Here is a 14,222-nt window from a genome sequence, read left to right on the forward strand (position 1 = left end):
ATCGAAATGATACATTACCTGTAAATTGGCATAATAACTAAAATGCTGCTGTTTTTATTAATGCAATTGTTTTGTGTAACCTAGTGATTTTTTCATGTAATGGCAGGTACCTGTTTATAGTCGATATTTTGTTTGCATATATTTTGCACTGTACATGCTCAATTAATCTCACCAACTATACTTGATCACATATGCAATAGGTATTTTTACCGATAATTTCTTAGGTAGGTATTTCTTTAGATATAATAGCGCTAATGTTAGTCTATAGTAAGCGCCATCTTGGGACAGGACGGGACGATGAGGAGTCCGTTTTCTATGTTGTACGTATTATGATGTCAGACGCTAGAAACCGGCGTCTCGAACTCGGCTCGGTTCGAACATGGAGAGTTAAACGGGTGAATCTGAGAGGCACGCGTAATCTGAAGGAGAGGTGAGTTTTATCGGAGGTTGCACCAAAACATAAGGGGGTTAAACTTAGTGTGATACTTAGGAAGTTTCCTATGTTTACATTACAGTGTTAAAGCACCGGTAAAGAAGGGAAAGTGTTGTAAAGATTAGACGCGCGTTAGAGAAGATCAAGTAAGTATTGGACGCTCTGATTTAGAACGAGACACTTTAAAAGATCAGAGGATAACATAGTAAGGATAAAAGGTTTTCTTTGGTATTGTTACTTTGTAGAAAGAGAGAAGTTTGGCACTTCATTTTCGTGTGGCTACAAGTGAAGGTAAGAGTGCACGTTTGTGGCTCTTTGAAAACTTAGGGTTATTAGTTATTACACATGTTTTTAGTTGGTGATTTGCACGTGCATGCAGTGATGAGCATGTGGTGGCAGCATTGGGATCAACTTGTGGCAGGTGAACTTAGTTGAGCATGGATTTTTATTGTATAAATACACGTAGTTTCAGTATTTAAGATCTTCTGGTTTCTATTCACAACAAATTGTTGCATGAATATTGTACATGTTTTCTTTATATAATTGTGACAGACGTTTATGTTACTTATAGCGCATTCCCCTGACGAAGGTGCATACCGAAATGCATTGGGACATGGCTTCATGAGTTATCTGAGGAATTCATATTTGTCTTTGATGGATAAAGAAGAATAAACCTTTTGTTGAAGAAAGAAAACAGAAAACATTGTTTGAAGAATATATATTCATTGGTGTCATTTATGTCATTTATGTTTTCAGCATAACGTGGATAAATGTTGATGCAATTTTTTCAAATAAGGATATTTTAACAATCGTCTTTTGTGGTAATACTGTTGTAAAATGAGTAGACAAAACAAAGGTTAAAACTCAACACGTAATTGTGTGTATGTGAATAGTGCACCCCATACCACAGGTTTCTGTGAACTTATTGTAAGTTCAATACACCCCACAGAAAGACTAGGCCCATGCAAGACTCACTACCCCTGGGCATGAAGGTTGAAAAGTAGGCAAAATGGTTGCAGGCCTAACAACAATGCCTACATTCAAAATGGCCACTTGCCTCCCGGCACATGGCCAGGGCCTGTAGCAGCACTCAAAATGGCCCCCAGCCACATGGCCTGTCCCTCCCCATGAACACCCCCAAAAATCGAAAAACACTGCAAAATCAGCACAATCCCAATCCATCCATGCCCTCCATGATGTTTAAGTTCAAGACACCCCACAGAAAGACTAGGCCCATGCAAGACTCACTACCCCTGGGCATAAAGGTTGAAAAGTAGGCAAAATGGTTGCAGGCCTAACAACAATGCCTACATTCAAAATGGCCACTTGCCTCCCAGCACATGGCCAGAGCCTGTAGCAGCACTCAAAATGGCCCCCAGCCGCATGGCCTGTCCGTCCCCATGAACACCCCCAAAAATCGAAAAACACTGCAAAATCAGCAAAATCCCATTCCATCCATGCCCTCCATGATGTTTAAGTTCAAGACACCCCACAGAAAGACTAGGCCCATGCAAGACTCAATACCCCTGGTGAAAAGGCCACAAGTACAGCCCCAAAAAACGAAAATCACAGAAAAATCAGCACAATCCTATTCCATCCATGCCCTCCATGATGTTTACGTTCAAGACACCCCACAGAAAGACTAGGCCCATGCTAGACTCAAATACCCCTGGTGAAAAGGCCACAAGTACAGCCCCCAAAACGAAAATCACTGAAAAATCAGCACAATCCCATTCCATCCATGCCCTCCATGATGTTTAAATTCAAGACACCCCACAGAAAGACTAGGCCCATGCAAGACTCACTACCCCTGGGCATAAAGGTTGAAAAGTAGGCAAAATGGTTGCAGGCCTAACAACAATGCCTGCATTCAAAATGGCCACTTGCCTCCCAGCACATGGCCAGGGCCTGTAGCAGCACTCAAAATGGCCCCCAGCCACATGGCCTGTCCCTCCCCATGAACACCCCCAAAAACCGAAAAACACTGAAAAATCAGCACAATCCCATTCCATCCATGCCCTCCATGATGTTTAAGTTCAAGACACCCCACAGAAAGACTAGGCCCATGCTAGACTCAATACCCCTGGTGAAAAGGCCACAAGTACAGCCCCAAAAAACGAAAATCACTGAAAAATCAGCACAATCCCATTCCATCCATGCCCTCCATGATGTTTAAATTCAAGACACCCCACAGAAAGACTAGGCCCATGCAAGACTCACTACCCCTGGGCATAAAGGTTGAAAAGTAGGCAAAATGGTTGCAGGCCTAACAACAATGCCTGCATTCAAAATGGCCACTTGCCTCCCAGCACATGGCCAGGGCCTGTAGCAGCACTCAAAATGGCCCCCAGCCACATGGCCTGTCCCTCCCCATGAACACCCCCAAAAATCGAAAAACACTGAAAAATCAGCACAATCCCATTCCATCCATGCCCTCCATGATGTTTAAGTTCAAGACACCCCACAAAAAGACTAGGCCCATGCTAGACTCAATACCCCTGGTGAAAAGGCCACAAGTACAGCCCCAAAAAACGAAAATCACTGAAAAATCAGCACAATCCCATTCCATCCATGCCCTCCATGATGTTTAAGTTAAAGACACCCCACAGAAAGACTAGGCCCATGCAAGACTCACTACCCCTGGGCATAAAGGTTAAAAAGTAGGCAAAATGGTTGCAGGCCTAACAACAATGCCTACATTCAAAATGGCCACTTGCCTCCCAGCACATGGCCAGGGCCTGTAGCAGCACTCAAAATGGCCCCAGCCACATGACCTGTCCCTCCCCATGAACACCCCCAAAAACCGAAAAACACTGCAAAATCAGCACAATCCCATTCCATCCATGCCCTCCATGATGTTTAAGTTCAAGACACCCCACAGAAAGACTAGGCCCATGCAAGACTCACTACCCCTGGGCATAAAGGTTGAAAAGTAGGCAAAATGGTTGCAGGCCTAACAACAATGCCTATATTCAAAATGGCCACTTGCCTCCCAGCACATGGCCAGGGCCTGTAGCAGCACTCAAAATGGCCCCCAGCCACATGGCCTGTCCCTCCCCATGAACACCCCCCAAAATAGAAAAACACTGCAAAATCAGCACAATCCCATTCCATCCATGCCCTCCATGATGTTTAAATTCAAGACACCCCACAGAAAGACTAGGCCCATGCTAGACTCAAATACCCCTGGTGAAAAGGCCACACGTACAGCCCCCAAAAACGAAAATCACTGAAAAATCAGCACAATCCCATTCCATCCATGCCCTCCATGATGTTTAAATTCAAGACACCCCACAGAAAGACTAGGCCCATGCAAGACTCACTACCCCTGGGCATAAAGGTTGAAAAGTAGGCAAAATGGTTGCAGGCCTAACAACAATGCCTGCATTCAAAATGGCCACTTGCCTCCCAGCACATGGCCAGGGCCTGTAGCAGGACTCAAAATGGCCCCCAGCCACATGGCCTGTCCCTCCCCATGAACACCTCCAAAAATCGAAAAACACTGCAAAATCAGCACAATCCCATTCCATCCATGCCCTCCATGATGTTTAAGTTCAAGACACCCCACAGAAAGACTAGGCCCATGCAAGACTCAATACCCCTGGTGAAAAGGCAACAAGTACAGCCCCAAAAAACGAAAATCACTGAAAAATCAGCACAATCCCATTCCATCCATGCCCTCCATGATGTTTAAGTTCAAGACACCCCACAGAAAGACTAGGCCCATGCAAGACTCACTACCCCTGGGCATAAAGGTTGAAAAGTAGGCAAAATGGTTGCAGGCCTAACAACAATGCCTACATTCAAAATGGCCACTTGCCTCCCAGCACATGGCCAGGGCCTGTAGCAGCACTGAAAATGGCCCCCAGCCACATGGCCTGTCCCTCCCCATGAACACCCCCAAAAATCGAAAAACACTGCAAAATCAGCACAATCCCATTCCATCCATGCCCTCCATGATGTTTAAGTTCAAGACACCCCACAGAAAGACTAGGCCCATGCTAGACTCAAATACCCCTGGTGAAAAGGCCACAAGTACAGCCCCAAAAAACAAAAATCACTGAAAAATCAGCACAATCCCAATCCATCCATGCCCTCCATGATGTTTAAGTTCAAGACACCCCACAGAAAGACTCAGTCCACCCACCACTGAGTACCCCTGGGCAAAAGGCCCCAAAACAGCCCAAAAATCGAACATTCCAAAATTGTAGTTGCAGCAACTGTAATGCCCCAAACAAACTTACTTGTAAAATTTCTAATCCAAAAGTGATCCAAAGAAAGTCAAAAAGGCCTCAAATCCAAATATCCAGCAGCATCCACAAAAAGTAATCCTTCCAGCTCCAGATCCAAATGAAAAGTGACCAGGAGATGGACAAAGCACTGGGAGGAGCCTGCTGGACAGGAACAGGAAGTTGAAGACTGTGGGGCACTTCCTTCCTCCCACCCCCCTCCCCCCTTCCCAAAATGGACTCCTCGCAAAAAAAGTGCAGGCAAAAGCCAACCTAAGGAGTTATTCAGATAAAAATCATCATTTCAAGAAGGTTTATGCTGCTTGCTGGTGGATTTCTTGTGCAGAATTGCAAATTTTATATTTTTGCGTGTGCGAGATTGTTGCTGCTCGCCGCATCTCAAAGCTCGCAATTGCGAAGTACCGCGAGAGGTGATCTCGGCGTACTCGCGTTGACAAACGCTCGCTGCAAAAGTTGGCAAGCCGCGATTACGTAATCGCGCTTGCCAAATTCCCGCGGGATCCCGCAGCAAGATCCAAAATGGCGCAGCACTCGCAAAATATCGAGAAAAACAACTCGGCAAACGATGATAAACGCCGCGCGCCGCAAAATTGTATCACCAAGAAAAAAAAAATCCGCTGCATGTGAATTTGTGGATTTTGCGGGAAATTCGCATACTCGCGGATTGCGAATTTACCGAAAATCCGCAAAATCCGCGAGCGTAACGGATTTTCCGCCCATGCTTAGTTTCCTCTGAAGAAGAACTCTCCGGCCCAACTAGGATACCACACTGGTACTCCCTAGTTGTCCACGGCCAGGACCAGGCCCTAGGACATCCAGATGTCACAGGTCCTGGCTAATCCACAGAGTGGGGGCAGTAACCCCTGGCACACAATACCCATTCTCCACTCTCCTTCTCAGTGTACCTTCAACTACCACTGATCCTTCAACCTAGGGTTTTCACCCTCAGGCTGAGCAGAGGTCACGGGCAAGAGTGCCCCACCCTACCTCTACTTCTGGGGTTCCGCACCCTCCCAGGGAAGCTCCCTCCAGAACACAACTCGCCCACCAGTTCAGGACCTCTCTCCATCACTGGTCTACCGCCTGAGATCTACATTCACCAGATGTACCGGGTCAGAGGCAAGGACACCCTCCCTCTGCACCCCCTTCCAGAGTTCTTCACCCTCCCACTGTAGAGCAGGGTCCCTTTCCTTTAGGATGGGCCCTCCCTGCTCTCAGGGTAGTACTACCATACTCAGCCAGGGACCCAAAAGATCCCGGCGAGGCCTGCACCACCCCTCCTGGGAGGGGTGGTGCACGGTGCAGGGTGCAGGGTCTCTTCACTTTAAGATGAGCCTCACCTGTGTTCACAGGGGTACCCCTAGAAGGCAACCTGGCCAGGACACTTATTATAGATGCCCTACCTTCCAGTTCAGGCCACAACCCGAACCTGACTTTCCCCTCCTCAGGGAACGACCTCCAGAGGCCCCACAAATGGTCAAGCACTCTGGGCGGTCAAATGCCCAGCGAACCAGGACTTCACAGGGAGCACGCATGCCCCCCCTTGAGGGTGACACATAACTAATGTGTCTTGTGACAGTCTGCCTGGCTCTTATCTCGCGACCTCCGGTCCACCTGACAGGGCGAAGAGATCTCCCAGGACAGAAGTGGCGTCACCATGGTCACTCACTGGTGGCTCAGCCCTTCTGGCTGGCCCCTGCCCACTGGTTCTTCCACTGGAGACTCTTTCCCCCACTAACCTCTGAACCAGAACTTCTGCACCCTCCACTTTGTAGCGGTACTGCCCAACACCAGGACCGCTGGAGCTCTGGTTACAGACACTCCATGTCCTCTAGACACACGAAGATCCTCCTCAAATGACCTGTACATACAGCATAGGCCCCCTGACCTGGCGCTCCCTTAGGGAACCCTCCAGGCCCTGAGACGGGGTTTCGGGCCACTGTGAGACTCCTCGTCCCACACTCACTCCGTCTCCACTGAGACAGGACGTGAGCCCCTACACCCCTCCCATTCTACTTGGAGCTAGCTGGGCTACACATGAGCATCTTCCCCCACACAGGACCAGAAGATACACAAGCCATTCCTTTTGGAATCACTCAATAATGCCTCTGCAGGACCTCCAGCACACCGCCAGAGGTCCACCTCCTGTGCAAGCTCCTTGTCACCAAAAGAACTCACACCCACTCGTCCAGTCCCGTTGCAGGACCTCCTGCACATCACCAGAGGTACACCTCCTCTGCAAGCTCATTATCACCAACACAACTCACACCTACTCCTCCTCTGCCTCTGCAGGACCTCCTGCACACCACCAGAGGTATACCACCCATGCAAGCTCCTTATCACCAAAAGAACTCACACCTACTCCTCCAGTGCAACACACCACTCATCCACACACGCCCCCTCTAGACTGGTGAGACAGTTTCTCACTGCCCCTGACTCTCAACCTGCACCCCTCTTACTGAGCATCAGGCACCATACTCTGGTAACTGGGAATGGGATTTCACACACTGGACACACTTTTGCTGCCACCACTGGTTCCCACTGTACTGGGGAATCCAGACACACACACTACACTCAGGCGATAACCACCCTCCTGAAAAAGCCATTTCTACTCCACACTTCCTCTCTCCTATCTACCAACACCTCTGGGGACAGGAACAGGGATTGGGCACTGGACCCAGCAAGGGACTCCCTATCCATGGGAACCTCCCCACCTACTGGCGTCCGGCCCTGTCATTTTCTCTCTTCTGCCACTAAACATAAAAGCGTAGGAAACACCATTTAAAAATGACACTCTTGAGGAGAAAACAAAATCATAAACAATAATCCAATGTTAGAAATGGGATTTCTGGTTGGCTAAGGCTTGCGCTAAAGCCAGGCAGAAACCACCACTCTAGTCAGGGCAAGGGAGTTACACGCCAAAGATAACCCCTGCTCACCCCCTTGGTAGCTTGGCACTAGCAGTCAGGCTTATCACGGAGGCAATGTGTAAAGCGTTTGCGCAACACACACTCAAAGCAGCAACACACTAGGCACACCACAAGGTTATATAAAAATAGCCTTTGTACTCTCATAACACATTAGAATAGTAAACAAATAACATACACTGTGCCAACTGGCACTGGGCAATATTTACAAGGGATTATGTACACCTGACAGGGCCACATGGACCACTGTCAGAACGACCACAAAGTGAACTTAGTAAAAGTAAATCAGATAATAAACGTACAACCAGTAACCACTGGTAATCACTGTACTCCTCCTCAACCCATAACATAAACTACATTAAGCGCAGTCACATTAGGTGTGTTTTACATTCTGCGCCAACCTTACCAGCATGAACACATGAAATGCAAAGCAACCTCATATTCATAAACCATATGTAGAGGTATCAAACAGGGTGCGTAAAACATACTAAATGCATTACATTTCCTAGTACCACATTGTATGAGCACATCAATCACATTATGGCCTTGCGCCCTATACATCTACCAGCCCCCTTGGCCAATTGGCCATCTCCAAAGGGGCTCATATGCCCTGTGTCCAGAATGTCAGGGTGCGCTGCCATTGCAGCGAAATCTAATTGCGCCACTGCGCAACCCTAAACGTTGCAGCTGGCACTAAGTGCTGCACAGCTGTGCAGGGATGGGGCAGAGGAGTGCATCTCACTCCTAACTCACAATCCATGTTCCCCAAAGAATTGCGCCTCAACGGTGCAGCTGCCCACTACTTGCTGGGGATCTCCACATGAGGCCTGGCACCACTGTGCCGCTTCTGTCCCGCTCAGGGACTCTCTCAATGCTGCAGAAACGAGGGCACCACTGTGCCACACCACGGGGGAAAACATTGCCCCTATTGGCCTTCAAGGAAATAATTGCGCCCATCGTTGGAGCCAGGCGGGGCTCTAAAAATAAGGTTCCCTGGGGGACACGGGCCCCTGAAATTATTGTGCGCCACATAAACAGAATAAACTTGCCCCCAAAACGTTGGGGCCACGCATAGGCTGTGAAAACAATGGTACCCCATGGGGGAGTGGCCCGCTCTCTTGGCGGGCCCGCTCAGACTTCCATCACGGGCAAAAGCATTGGCCCCTCAGGACCCTTGTGGGGAAGTACTCATACATGTAGGAGGATACAGGCCCCTTCAACAATCATGTGCCCCCTTCAATGCAGCTGCCCGCAACTGCAGCGCAGCTGGGAAGCACCCCTAAGGACAGGGAGACAAAAGGAATAGGGAGGAGCACTACGGGGGCTCCCAACTCAGCCCCTATTCAAGACTCCACTCACCGGTTAATGTGGTGCTCTCTCTCTCGCTGGGGCAGCTCCAACTGGTGTCCTGCTGAAATCGCAGGGGCTCGCAAGGCTCCGGTCTTCTTGCGGTGCTGCTGGACCAGTAGCTTCTTCTCTTGCAGCGCGGGGTTTCCCTTTCACTCTTGGGAGCCCCGCGCTGCCATCGGCGGCCTCTGCCGCCTTCCTTTTTCATCCGGGCCCCATTCTGGGACCCGGGACTTGTGATGGGCACTCAGGGAAGCGGGGTAGGGTCCCGACCACCTCCCCGCATACCGCCTGGCTTCACTTTGACTTCTGGACGCACTTCCGCCTGGCGCCCCACCCACGTCACAACCAGGGTTGCCTGATTTCTGGGTCGCACGAGAGCAGGACAGAGAAGGCTTCGATACCGGTTCGGGCTGCAGCGGTGAAACATTTCAGCTTCATTAATAAAATATAAGGTGGGCAATGAGGGGTAGGCTCCCTCGAAATCCCAAATACACAGCGGGGTGGGCACCCGCATGGCAGGCAAAACTCGGGTGAATCTCTACGCCGGGGATTCCCTCCTGCACAGGCAGATTCGCTCTGCAGAACCCTTGTGCTCCTTTCCCCCGGGGGACCACTAATTCATGTGCTCCGCCTTAGAACCAGTAGAGTGCTTTGCTGTCAGGAAAATACAGCGCTCCCAGGGCGCTAGGACAGCAAAAAGGTCCTGTAGGAAGATGTAATAAGTCCTAGCCAAGAAAAATGTCCTTAAAGATAAAAAGGGCAATACAGGGCCCAGGGAGGCAAGCCCCCATGGTAGCCCCCCCCCTGGGCCCCAGTAGCAGCACGCTCTGGCAGGACAGCAACCTTGAACTGAACAACATCATTGGGACACATCCCCTATATTTATATGACATTTTTATTTGTTAAAAGGTGCAGGGCATGGGAGAAGCAGATACAACTGGTTCAGGGGAGCTCCTGAGCACTTTGTTTTGCTCAGCTCCTCTCTCCTATTCACAACACAGGCCAGGGACATCAGCTGCCCCACAGGGGGTGGGGTCAGCATTGTGGAGGGAAGGCATAGCCCTATTCAGGTCCCAGGTGCAACTCCTCCCTCCCATCTACATGCAGATCTCCCTATTCACCACCGGGCAGACCCATTCTGGCTCCTGGAGCCAACCACACCAGCCAGCCCCTGTCAATCACAAGCCAGACATGCAATTCACATCAGGCAGGCAGACACGCCACACAGAAATGCCAACTTCTAAAAGTAGCACTTCTCCCCTAGCCACAATCAATCTGCGCACACCATTGCGCAGCATTTATTCTCACGAGTTTGCACATACCAAACTCATCCTTGCACTCCTCTCACATCAGGAACTACCAGGGACACACATATCCTCCATGCATTCATATGGGAGGGCAGGCCAGTCTCACCACACATACACAGAGTGTGCACGCACTTTACAATGGACCACAGTGAAAAAGTGCACTGAGGCCTAAAATTACCAACACCAGGTTACAGAAACAGGTTAGGAGAACACAAAATGTTTCGGGGTGAACCTGCCAAAAGGGCCAAGTCCAACAGTCCCCTAATGTTTTCCTACCCAACATTCCCTGCAAACCTCAAATCTAGCTGAAAAAATCAATTTTTCCTCAAATTTCTGTGTGGGAAAGTTCTGGAATCTACGTGGATCCATAAATTTCCTCCCACTCAGCATTTCCCCAGGTCTCCCTATTAAAATTAGATCCTCACTCGCGTGGGTGGGTCAAGTACCTGGGCCAGGCAAGGGCCCAAAACCTACTGAGGCGACATCAAAATTACCGATCACAAAACAACCTGGTTTTGCAAGGGGTGTCCCATGAGTTTTTGGCCCCGGACTCTGCCGCCATCTAGGGAAACCTACCAAACTCACACATTTCTGAAAAGTAGACACCCAGGGGACTTCAGCGTGGTATGGTTTATGTAGATCCCCTAACATTTTCCTACTCAGAATCTCCTGCAAACCTCAAATTTAGCTGAACAAATCACTTTTTTCTCAAATTTCTGTGTGGGAAAGTTCTGGAATCTATGTGTATCCACAAATGTCTTCCCACCCAGCGTTCCCTCATGTTTCCCGATAAAAATGATACCTCACTTACGTGGGTGGGTCAAGTACCTGTGACATGAAAGGGTCCAAAACCTAATGAGACAACTTCAAAATGACCTATCACAAAACAACCTGGTTTTGCAAGGGGGGTCATCTGGGCTTTTGTCCCCGGGCTCGGCAGTCATCTTGGGAATCTACCAAACACAGATATTTCTGAAAACTAGACACCCTGGGGATTCTAGCGATGTATGGCTTGCATGGGTCCCTGTAATGACCGGAATTTCAGACCAGATATCACCAGCTCACCAAGACACCACCAATCCAGCCGAAACGTAACCATCTCCCTCCCCAGAGCCTACTTACCACAGTACCTAGGTACCTTCCTGGGGATGGGGAATTAGCAATATACAAGCTCATATCATCAAAAACACCACTAAATCTATAGGATTACTAGGAATACTCACTATTTACTAAGGAATTCCATATTCCACACCACACTCATACCTTATAGTCTCGCGGCAACTCAGGCCCAGACTATGCTACCCTCCTCCTCATAGTGAAGGGGGCAGTTCTGATTACTTACCATTGCACATTGACCACAATCAGTGTTCACACAAGCCACAATCTTGTGGGTATACACACCGTATCCTCCCGGTGCTCTCTCTCTCTCTCAAGCCACAATCCTGTAGGTATACACACCATATCCTCCCGGTGCTCACGCTTCCGTCACAATCAGGTGACGATACACACCGTATCCCCCCGGTGCTCTCAATAATGCCGCTCCCCAACGGCGATTACTGTCCTATTGATACCTTCATCTCTCTCTCTCCCTGTTGGGAAGTTTCTCTATATACCTAATATCTACTGGGAATACATTATCATATTTTATGTGATAGATAGACAATTCAATCCTCTCACACAAGAATGGGCAAATTGTAGCATTTAAAGGTTATCTCCTGACCTGATCTACACACAACCTTCCATGCTCAATTATCTGCAGGGAAAGGAATGTCAAATCCTTCTCCTGTCAGCATTTGGGTAAAAAGAAGGGTTAGCTCTGTCCTAGAAGATAACAACCAAATGTAATTACTATAAGCAAAGGTTATTCCCTGATTTAGGCGCTCCTTGCTCCCTTGATCAGTTACCACTTACCTGGACGGGAAACACATCCGTCCACATAACAGCATCTGGCTAGAAGAAAGGTTATTAATACAATAAGGGGCGTATGAGGGAAATATTTATTGCTCTAGCATTGTTATAGTCCCTACAAACACTGAAAAAACCAAGTATAACAACGGGTCAGAAGAAACATAGTGTAGCTATCTATACAACTGTGTGTTATTGACAGAACACAATCCCTGAATCCAAGGTATTCATGGTGAAAAAATATGTTCCCATCAGATACCCATCCTGTACTGCCCTACATCATTTGGGATCCTTCACCCGAAGGAAGTGGAGTCAAATCCACTATGGATTAGGTAGATTGTGTCCTAATCATATATGAAGGAAATGGTGATGTATAACTGAAAACTATGTGTTGGTATCAGGGGGCAAAAATAATTAGCAGTGTAAAAAGTGCTCTCTGTAGCGTGTGATAGAGTGAAGTTAATATTGGGTTGTGGGAGTGGAAAGAAGAATTTTATTAGGATCCTACCCACACCCAAGGTTAAAAAACAGTGCAAAGTAGTGTTAACAAATAACTACTTAGGTCTTATCTAGGTCGACATGTTTCTGCAGTTTTGGGGCTCACAGGATACCCATCTGCTTCATCAGGACCTTTATGATCAAATGCTACTGCTGATAAAAGTGTGTTAAGTGTACAAAAATCATATCACCCACATTCTGGGGAATGAACTCTCCACCTCACCCGGCTACAGCTCAGGTACAAATGGAGCACCGCTCTGTCCGTCGGTACTCCTTGCCTTCCTCTAGGCTGATAGTGGGAGGTGGGAGGAATGTGGGTGATATGATTTTTGTACACTTAACACACTTTTATCAGCAGTAGCATTTGATCGTAAAGGTCCTGATGAAGCAGATGGGTATCCTGTGAGCCCCAAAACTGCAGAAACATGTCGACCTAGATAAGACCTAAGTAGTTATTTGTTAACACTACTTTGCACTGTTTTTTAACCTTGGGTGTGGGTAGGATCCTAATAAAATTATTCTTTCCACTCCCACAACCCAATATTAACTTCACTCTATCACACGCTACAGAGAGCACTTTTTGCACTGCTAATTATTTTTGCCCCCTGATACCAACACATAGTTTTCAGTTATACATCACCATTTCCTTCATATATGATTAGGACACAATCTACCTAATCCATAGTGGATTTGACTCCACTTCCTTCGGGTGCAGGATCCCAAATGATGTAGGGCGGTACAGGATGGGTATCTGATGGGAACATATTTTTTCACCATGAATACCTTGGATTCAGGGATTGTGTTCTGTCAATAACACACAGTTGTATAGATAGCTACACTATGTTTCTTCTGACCCGTTGTTATACTTAGAAGAAAGGTTAGTCATGAAGAAATAACACCTGCACAGCTGTTCACTAAGAACTGGGGTCCCTTTATTACACAATAGCAAATTATAACATCACAATAACTAGCAATATAGACATAGATTGAAAAGTAAAGGGAAATAGGTACATCTAAGGAATACACAGATCTGTGGGGTCTCTTTATTAGAAAGAAAACAAGAAAGCTTTATTACTAACACATCCACATATAGCTGACAGGAACTGTAGATAGCTAAAAAGGGAAATAATGGATTATAACAGGACTGCACACCACTGAAAGAAAAGGGATTAATCAGTGTAACAATACAATAGGGAATATAGCCTAGGAAATAAAGGAAAGTGAATGATTAAGTGTAAAGCAAACTAGTTTAGAATACCTCACCCTATAAGAAAGGAATGTTTCTCTATCTCTGGTGGAATCAGGGCTCTCTCCCTCTGTCACCACGGCTTCACTCCACTGGCTCAACTGCTCCAAAAGCTCCAACTGGCAGCTCCAACTCTTCCATCTGACTGGCAACTGCTTCAATACATTCTGACAAACTGGCAGCTCCAGCTGACAGTTCCAACTCCATTCCAAGATTCATCTGACCGCTCCAAGATCCATCTGAACGCTCCAAGATCCATCTGAACACAACCGCTTCTGACAATTCCACCTCTCTGCACTTCGCTAA

The sequence above is a fragment of the Lissotriton vulgaris genome, chromosome 10 (assembly GCF_964263255.1).
Source record: "Lissotriton vulgaris chromosome 10, aLisVul1.2, whole genome shotgun sequence".
NCBI lineage: Eukaryota > Metazoa > Chordata > Amphibia > Caudata > Salamandridae > Lissotriton > Lissotriton vulgaris.